Below are 10721 nucleotides of genomic sequence, written 5' to 3' on the forward strand. Positions count from 1 at the left end.
TCGGGAAATCACGTTGTAATATATACAGAGTGAGTCTAAAGGTGAGGTGAGGTCCCATCTATGTAAGTTCGGGCGGCGAGTACGAGCAACGTCCACTTGAAAGTGTCAACTCGTCGCGCAGGAGGGTCTGATAGACCCAGGCGAGCTGGCACAACGAGCCGCGAACACCTAAACGAGCACGGAATCCTGAATAAGGCCACGCACCATCATCGCAACGGGTGGTCGACAAGGGGATGTCATAAAGAATTGAAAATACCAACCTCGACAATTTTTATCGGAACTTTGCGGAAGTAACTTCAATCGATTCCTGATGCTTCTACGGTCAAAATGATATCTCATATCGCGTAAATCGGACTATTTTTAACGAAATTATATGCAAAATCTGATTGCATAATTGCAAAGTTATTTCGTTAAAAATAGTTCGATTTACGCGATGTGAGATACCATTTTAATCGGGAGAACACCAAGAATCCAATGGAATCGCGTTCACGTTGATACGATGAAGAATAAAGAACTCGATTTTATCAAAAACTGATGAGTTGATCGCCCGTTTGACCCCAGACCCTTGAGCGAACCCAGGTAGGCGCCTACGGTCTCGGTGAAAAGAAGTATTGGGGATCTCGCTTCGAACCACTAGAAAGGGTCGATTTTTTTGAGCGTTCGATCCATACTCGCGTGGAATAGTCCCCGTGCTCGCGACTCTAGACCATGGGCCGAGACCTAAACACTCGTAAAGATCGACCCTTTCAAGTGGTTTCAACCGTTCGTCGTTGCATTTAGCGACCTTTTGCTCGCTAGTAGGAACGTGTTTTCGAACAAAATCCGACGAGCACGGAAAATTTATTGCTCGAGCACGAGCATCACATAGATAGAACCTCACCTTTAAGGTACGTACTCACGAGAGCATTTTTCAACGCACGGATTCGACCCCCACTTCTGGCTATCGCTCACGGCCTGTGCGCTGACGAACGCTTTTCGACTACTGTCGGTTTATGATCAAAGGATCGTGCGTACGGCGCACAGTGGGCAAAATCGACCAAATCTGTGTCAAAATTGTAGAACTCTTGAACGAAATGAGATAGAGCGATGACTTTTGGATGAAATTAAAGCTGAAACTTCACAGATTAAGAGAAAAATGTTGTGGGGTCGTTACACTGGTTAGGATTGCTTATTCCAATGGTGAAGGTTTAATAACGATTTAACAGACCTTTTAAGGTTAACAAATGATTATATATTCAAAACTGAATAATTCTAATAATACAATTGTACAGTGCCGTGTTGTCGCGGTTAGTGTATGAATTTAGTTACCTAATTGTTGCACGGTGTTAACGCACTGGCGATGCGGGGGTCGAGAATGCTTCTATGCCGTAATAGATTTTGTACCGTCCTCGCGGATCTATATGGTTAATGTTGATCGAAAGGGATCTGAAGCCCGATCTCACTGAAGCGCAACTCTGAAGACGATCGACGTGACTTTACCAAGTAACTCTTTCGTACTAATCCCGCGAATAACGAAAATCATGATACGTCAGTGATTCCCATATATGGAAATTTGGCGGTTGAGATTTTCGTTACTCAGAGGTGAACATCTGTGGAGCTTTAGGGAAAGTTTAGATAAAAGGTTACCCACGCAACGCGAGTTAAAAGATGATTCTGAGAAAAGTATGGTACAGCTGCAGGGTGCACTTCGATAAGACCAGACTCCACATTCCAAGGGGTAGATAAAATAAATGAACGCGAGCTTCGAACAGAATGGGTGTGCATCCGTAACACTATTACTATGAGTGGTGGAATTTTTTTTTTATAGATTTTGACATGCCGAATTCAAATCTGGTCGCGAAATTTGTCTAGCATTTAAGAAATTTGAGAAAAGAGCGATTTCAATGAAAAAATTGTTCAAAATAATGATTTTTTCGATCAAATGTTTTAATAAAAAGATATAAATATATGCATCGTATTTATTTACATATAATATCAAATAATGAATATAAATAAAGTAGTATGTTAATGACATAAAATGATAGTGTCATGCGACAGGTTTATTCTCATCACCTCTCGATGCATACTCACTCCCACTCTCTTCAGTCATCTGACGGCAAAGTATTATAAATTATATACACTGAATAACCAGATAATATATAAATTTACAGAAAGTCGGATGAGCGAAAAAAATAATAATGAATGAACGATTTTAAAGTAAATTTTGAAAAGTGTCATTTGACACCGCTTGGTACGTTCAGGGTAATATCCGTATGTAGTACAAAAAAAATATAGTATTTTAAAATGACTATGTGAACCTGGCACCCGATTTTCAGAAAATTACCTTTTTTTTTATACAAAATAATATTATATAATATTTCGTTTGTAGTTGATTGTAGTAACAACAGTTTCGTTTGTAGTTTTTTTAATTGTTAAATAAAAAAAATTGAGAAAATGACGCGCACCAGACTTCGAGATATCTCAAATCTGTTTTTTCCACGTGATTCAGAATCGATTGTAGTTGTTTGTAGTGATTTCCCTAAAGAAGGATTTAGAACCATTGAAAATTCACAAAGTTAATTCTTGGACGGTTAAGCAAATGTTATAACTTCTAAAGCATTCTAGTACAAACGATAGGAAAATCAACTACAAACCATTCTGAATCACATCGAAAAAGCGGATTTAAAAAATATTAAAAATTAACGAAGTTAGCTCTTAGGAGGTTAAAAAATTGTTCAACTTCAAACGAAACGAAAATCACTACAAACAACTACAAACGATTCTGAATCACGTGGAAAAACAGATTTGAGATATCTCGAAGTCGGGTGCGGGTCATTTTCTCAATTCTTTTTATTTAATAATTGAAAAAAAACAAAAAAGAAATTTTTGTTACTACAATTAACTACAAACGAAATACTATCATTTTATATAAAAAAAAATTAATTTTTTGTAAGTCGCCAGGTTCACAAAGCTTTTTAAAATGTACTTAAATGAAACTTTTAATTTCACTGTAATTGAACACTGTGACTAAAAACACTATCTCGACAGATAAATTAATGTGGTAAAACCAAGTTCCAATGCTTACTTTCCTTTTTGGAGTAGGAAATCTCTTTCTGGCGTTGGTTGGGTACGGAACAGAGACTCTTCATTTCAAGTGGGGTCCCCGTCAAGTATCTGGCGCACGGAAATCCTTCTGATATGGACCGACAGTAGGTCGAATAGCGTTCGTACGCGCCCAGGGCTCCCTCGCACGCATCTAGAGACGCGGTAGCGTCTCGACGCCAAGTACATGAAAAATTATACGCCACCGTGTATACTGGCGCTGGCGCTACCACGTATCTTTTACTCGTAAAACTGCGATTCCAACCTAACCTGAAACTGTTGTCATTAATATCTCGTCACGCTTGCTGTATTTTTTAAATCCAAAGGCATTTTTCTAATGTAAATCGCATATAAGCTTTCTAATAAAACCAAAATCAATAAAATCGGTCTATGTATAACTGATATATCGTAATATCATGTCATGAATCAGTCAGAAATTGTACATTTTTCTTCTGATTCTGATTCTGATTCTTATTCTTTTCGTCAACACTTAGCCAATAGGAGCTAAAGCCGTTCGTCGATTCGTCGACTCTCGGAATCAGTCGGCAAGGCTCGTCGGTCGGAATTGTAATATGGCTGTCACTCATGCCGCTCGTTCATTTCTAACCTGTAACTGTCAGTTTGGATTTGACATTTGGTTTCTTGCAACAAGACTTTCTGACATGCATTGTGCGTACTTTTAAAAACTCAAAGGACTGAAACTGGAATTATAATACAATAAATTGTGTGTTACCAATAGTGGATCTCTTTGTACATTTTCCCACTTTATTTATTAACATTTAAATTTGTTACAACAAGACTTTCTGCCTTGCGTTCGGTGTGCTTTTGAAAACTTAAGGACTAAGTCTGACCTTTCTTTTTCTATATTATTGTAATACAATAAATTATCTATTACAAATAGTGGATCTCTGTTCATTTTCTCATTATTTAAATTTATTGTGAATGTATGAACTGTATTCTAATACAATAAATTATGCGTTAGAAATAGTTGATCTCTCTATTCATTTCTCATTTCTTCTTTAATAAATTTCTTGCAATGAGACTTCCTGCAATGCGTTCCACGTACTTTTGAAACCTTAATGGATTCAAACTGATCTCCCATTTTCTATTATTTGAAATCATACACTATACAAATTATCTTTGTAAAAAGAAGTGAGATCCCCATAAAAAACTTCAAAAAAGTAGAAAAAGACGTGAAATTAAAATGAGCAGCCAGTACATGAAAGTCCTTTCCAATAAAGTGCAAAGGCGACACTGTGTAACACAATGTAAAATTCGGTGATTTCCAACTAATGTGCAGCTAAAGTGCTGTGTTCAACAGTGCGGACGTTCAGATCCTAATGCCAACTCATGTGAAGTGACTGTTCCACACTTTAGCGGTGACATGAAGAAATTAAATAGCGTATCATCCACAAACTGCGACTGTTTAGAAATTTGCCTAGATTTCCGCGTCCTGGAAGTCAAATGCTTGACGTGGTCAGGCAACGTCAAGGTGTCGATGAATAAGAATTATTTAAAAACGCAATACAATGAAGGTGTACTCATAATATTGTCAGAGTTTTAAATTGACAAATTACCTGAAAGTCTATGAGAGAAAAAGTATGGGTATTGATGATCTAAGAATGCCTTGCCTGGCCACGCTAAGCATTTGACTTCCAGGACGCGGAAATCTAGGCAAATTTCTAAACAGTCGCAGTTTGTGGATGATACGCTATTTAGCTTCTTCATTTCACCGCTAAAGTGCGGAGCAGTCACTTTACATGAATTGTCATTAGGATCTGAACATCCGCTCTGTTGAACACAGTATTTTAGCTGCGCATAGTTGAAAACCACCGAATTTTACATTGTGTTACATAGTGTCGCCTTTGCACTTTATTGGAAAGGACTTTCATGTACTGGCAGCTCATTTCGATTTCACATCTTTTTCTAGTTTCTTGTAGTTTTTTATGGAGATCTTTTATTTTTCTATGATAACTCCTTGAGTCCTCCACTTTTTCATGTACTTGGCGTAATTTTTTTACTTTTTTGAAGTTTTTCATGGGGATGTTACGTATGCACACCCGTTCTTTTCGAAGCTCGCGTTCATTTATTTTATCTACCCCTTGGAATGTGGATTCTTACCGAAGTGCATCCTGCAGCTGTACTATACTTTTCTCAGAATCATCTTTTAACTCGCGTTGCGTGGGTCAATCCTTTATCTAAACTTTCCCTAAAGCCCCACAGATGTTCACCTCTGAGTAACGAAAATCTCAACCGCCAAATTTCCATATATGGGAATCACTGACGTATCCCCACCAATATCTAGGGGTATATAAACCCATGATTTTCGTTACTCGGGGGATTAGTACGAAAGACTGACTTGGTAAAGTCACGAGGACGGTACAAAATCTATTACGGCATAGAAGCATTCTCGACCCCCGCATCGCCAGTGCGTTAACACCGTGCAACAATTAGGTAATTAAATTCATACACTAACCGCGACAACACGACACTGTACAATTGTATTATTAGAATTATTCAGTTTTGAATATATAATCATTTGTTAACCTTAAAAGGTCTGTTAAATCATTATTAAACCTTCACCATTGGAATAAGCAATCCTAACCAATGTAACAACCCCACAACATAATACCTTTACCGCTCAAGTTATTATTTGTTTAGAATTAATAGTTGCGAGGCTTTATCCACGACGCGTATTATATTCCAACGATACGATTCAACCCTTACCTAACCTCCCCAACGGTTACCCTTTGTAACGCGAATACTAGCCGCGACCCTCTCCTCTCGCGCTCGCGCCCCGCCACGCTTGATCCTCATTCCCCTAATATAATATCACCGACTGCCGCTAGGCCGGGACCAAGCGTCACTGTAGAGCGCGGCGCTCTCTCACAACCAAAGGTGGGGAGCGTCGCGCATAAGTACCGCTCCAAAGGTAGAACGCCTGAACGTGCAGTACTGTACGCACCAAGCATTAATATACCGATTTGCCGTTCAAACGCTCTCGTTTCATTTTATCGTATTCCCGGCATATATTCCGCCAACGGAGCCCGTTCAAAGAGAACGACCACGAGATCCCTCTGAGAACGCGGTCAACTCCGTCTATCCCCTAGTCCCCTCTCAGAGGCTTCCGGCCTCGAGGCGTGGGACAGCCGTCTTCCGGCCTCCACGGCCACTCGCCCGGGAAGAAGAGGTATGCTCGCGCTGCCGATTCGACCTCCCTGGGGCACCTCCCTCTAGCAGTTCACTTCCCGCAGTCTGACTACCCGCCGAATTCTTGTGGAAGGGTTCGTACACCCTTAGAATCGCGATCTGGAAGCGTGCGGCAAGGTACTTATTTGCGAAACGGACGGAGGGAAGTCTAACGGAGTTCTTTCCGGTGGTGGTCCTATCGCGGACGAAAAAGGGTGCTCCGGAGCACGCTCGCGGACACACACACACGATCCGCACTCTCGCACCCACGCACGCCACAAAAGGAACCCCAACGCGTGGGCCCTACCTGAACTGAATTAACCTCGGGCTCCAAAATCTCCTTGGTCGTCCTCGTCGGCTTAGCGTGGAGGCTCACCCACACACTCACGAGACCACGAAAGAGGGGCTACGCACACCTACTGTTCTGCTAAAGGCGAAAAAGGGGGCGCTCGCTCGCATATGCCGATCCGTTTGGTTCGCCGTCAAACCGCTAATTCCTATCCCAAATCGATCCCTCATCGATCGCGCTCTTCTCGCCGCCGGCTCGCGGCTCTCCCCACCCAGAGCTGTAGGGGCTCCTCACGGTGTGCCACCACCATGGCATCTGCAGGTTTCCCCTCGTGGCAGCGTCAAAGGGCGATGGCACTGATTTCCTTCGCGAGGGTGATCAGTCCTCTTGGTGGTTGCCACAGCGCGGTCCTGGGGTGGAGGACACCGCGACCGGCGACTGGCCACGCTCACGCGAAGACGCGGCTCTATCGGGGAGGGGTGAGGTGGCGCGAAAAGGGGGGTCTCTAGTGCCCGCGGTCCACTCATCCCTCCACTCTCGCGAACTACCTCCGGCCTGGGGTGTCCGGCGAGGAGGGAGCGAGGCCTCTCCGGGGGTCAGGGTGCTTTCGTGACGGGCAGAAAAAGTCTGTCCCGTCACAGGTTTCAGAGACATTAACAACAATACGAATAACCAGAATTACTGGGAAGGCGTGTTTCGACCCTTAAAACCATTTTTGGGCCAAAATGGAAAAAAACACTATGATTAGATTCTCACGAACTTGTTTCTGCAAAGTTTCAAATATTTCGGTGTATATTAACACTTTGGTCGCCACGTCATTCAGAAATCGGTGACAGGATTTTTCATTATGGAATTAAGGACAGTTCATTTGAAAAGTGAGGCGATAATGAAAATAAATCTGGATATGATTCATGAATTTAGCCAGGTTAAAAAAATTGGATACTACGACAAATGTTAAATTATCTAATCTACAATAGTTTGGAGACAAAATGTTAACTTTATAGAAATTTTCACAAGTCTTTGTCGGGCAGCCAACGTGTTAATTATAGAACTTTCTTTGTAATTTGTTTATTATAACTAGACCTTATGCAAAATAAAATCTTTGCAAACGTATCTACAAAAATTGAACCTGAATGGGCATTTATTTTACGTTGCAAATATTATAATATGAACTTTACTTTCAATATTTTGTATATTCTAACATACTCTATGCATTTTGTAGTTTTTTTTACATTCAAATTTTTTATAAATGCATACAAATCAGTAGCTTAGTCATAATAGACAAATGAGTTTTACTCGATTAAAAAGAAAACTATCTTTTCTGTCTTCTGAATTGACGATTACTTTTTCGATTACAATCAATAGTTTAATAAACTTCAAATCTTTTTTACAGGTTGCAGTTTGGCACAATGGCAATCTGGAGGAAGTGCTAAATGTGTGCAGGTGCACTGATGAACTGGGCTTGTTGTTGAAAGAGCTTGAAGCGGAGAATTTTCCTTTTTGTTCATAGTGTAAGGGAAGTCTTGCATAAGACACCCCGCAGTTATATCTGCGAGGTAATGTCGGATTTTGATAATACCCCCGGGACTCACCCGCTTCGAAAGTCAGGCGGTACGCCTTACAGTCTTTATTTCGTGGAACAATACAAAATGATGCAAAATGGTTCCGTTTGCTGAAAGCAACGCTTTGTCCGCTATTTCTCTTACGGAGCATTTTTGAGAGTTTCTTGGATCGTTTCAATCAATGACTATCTACTGTCTAGTGTTTGACACGGAATTTGGAGAAGTTTTTGTTCTAGATTCTCGGTAACGACTCATTCATTTAACAGCGGCGTTAAAATTGTGTCCTATAACGTTGTACAATTAATTGAATAGAAATACTTTTTATTTACTTGACAAATGTTCTTTTACGTTTTTATTCAATACATTTCATATAAAATATTCGTAAACTACACCGAATCTGTAATAAATCTGTTTGCGATGTTATAGTTTACCGCACACCAAAAATTGCTAAACATTATGATAGGCTTATATCAACGAATAAAATAATTTATATAAAATATAATCAACTTATATGATAAGCTTTGAAATGAACTGACCGCATAAGTTGAAAGTTGACTGTCTTATTATCTATGTATTTTTAACATGCGTACTGTATTATTTAATTTAATATGTAGGCGGTTACTTATACCATAATATAAAGTGACATGCCTGCGAAACAGTTTTAATATAAATATAAAAGGACAGTATTAACAAATCAAACGTGAGTGTTAACACATCAAAGTCCGCTTATGTTTCTAAGAAAGCTATTCCTAACACCAGGATATTGTTTTGCATTTAACCCATTAATACATAGCGTCCTCAAGAAAAGAGTTAGAAAATTATATAATAATAAGTTCTGAAATAAATAAGATAGTAATATAATATATGATGATTAAAGTCGAAATTAGGTCTTACAAGCAATGTATAATAATATAAATATTTATTGATTAAGTAGTTTCCATAAGTTACACAAAGAATGTTAGAGTAAACAGTTGAAAAGATCTATATAATGAATACAAACTTTTCTTATTGTTACATATTGTTTGCAAAATCTAATTTCGATGTTTATTAAAATTATAATGAATCAAATCACTACGAATTTCATAATACTTTTGTCTACAACAATAATTAAACTTAACGCATTAATATGTTTTTATGAAACGCGCAAATACACCCGGAGCGTAATCTATTTACATCATATTTTTAAATTGTACAATTTTTAAATTATACGACGCCATTTCAACACTCTTAGAGTCACCGGATTAGTCACTGGCCTTTTCTGAACTTCTGTTAAGCCCAATCTGTACTTAGGTATAGATTGGGCTTTGTGGACAGTTTGTTTTCTTAACTGCTTTATTTTTTCCTCCTCTTGCTTTTTCTTAGCGGCCATTTCCTGTTTTATTAGTTAATTTCATTATCATATAATATACTTTCTTTCTGTACGGTATAATTAAAACATTATTATTATTAGTAGACTGTGGATTTTTATCCAAAATAAAGTCTTTGCAAATGTACTTGTTACGAGCTTTCTTTTTAAAATTTCCTATAAATGCATACAAATCCGCAGTCTAGATATCACTACTGATATTGAAAAAATTCTGTTAAAATTCACTGGAAGTGTGGTATCTATAAATTGCAATACATACTGTTCAGGATAAAGCGTGCAAACACGGTATAGGAAAGAAAACTCTCCAGTTTACGAAAACTAAGGTCTTTGAACTTTATTATAATTTGGGAATTACCATTATCGTCCGAAGACTCGCAATATAATGCCCGTTTCGAAGTAGAGTCTCCTTGTCGAGGGTTGTCTAAATCGAATTGACTTTGTCGCTTGCGGTTCCGGCCGACGATGCCTCGCGCTACCCCTTCTTCGCCCCACGCTATCACCCCTCCGCTCGCCTAGGATTGCGCTAGCGGGCCCCGAGTCGGAATAAGGCCCAATCAGGGCGTCTCGCGTCCCACTCTCACCCTCGACGCCAACGTTCACGGAGACCAGCGATGCACTGTCGCGGGATTTCTATTTGTTTATGCGCAAGTTGACGTCACAGCGACAGCCCTTTGTTTAACTATACTCGTACCCGAAGCGCCACAGGGGCGCTTCCAGGAGACTTATGGAACCCCTTAACGCGCACATCCTGTCTCATACTTGGACCCAATGTTATTCCTAAATTCTAGTCAAGTGCATCCGGTAAGAAGTCCCACGACAGCCCATCACTGCTAGCGACCAGAGCGGGCGGTCGTCCGGCGCCTCACGGAAAGCCCGCGCCACCCGTGGGTTTTTCCGACCCAACGGTACGGTCGCTCGCAGAGCGTCGGACCCACTCGAGATTCCAGAGATTTCGTAACGTTCCTATGACATTATTATTGACGGCAATTCTAGTTGCCGAGGCCAGGCAGCCCTACGTTTCCCACGCCCGTTTTAAAATATTGTCGACCGCTCGTTTTTTTTTTGTTTTTTTTTTATTTAAGTTTTAAGTTGCATTAACAACTCTGGTCATGAGCGACTTTATACATTTACATTTAACATCATGTATAATTTTACATTGTGTTATTCGATGGGACTACAGTGTGTTTAATTACATGTACAAACTTATGTTATCAGTGATTTTACAATTTGTTAT

The sequence above is a fragment of the Hylaeus volcanicus genome, unplaced genomic scaffold, assembly GCF_026283585.1.
Source record: "Hylaeus volcanicus isolate JK05 unplaced genomic scaffold, UHH_iyHylVolc1.0_haploid 12192, whole genome shotgun sequence".
NCBI lineage: Eukaryota > Metazoa > Arthropoda > Insecta > Hymenoptera > Colletidae > Hylaeus > Hylaeus volcanicus.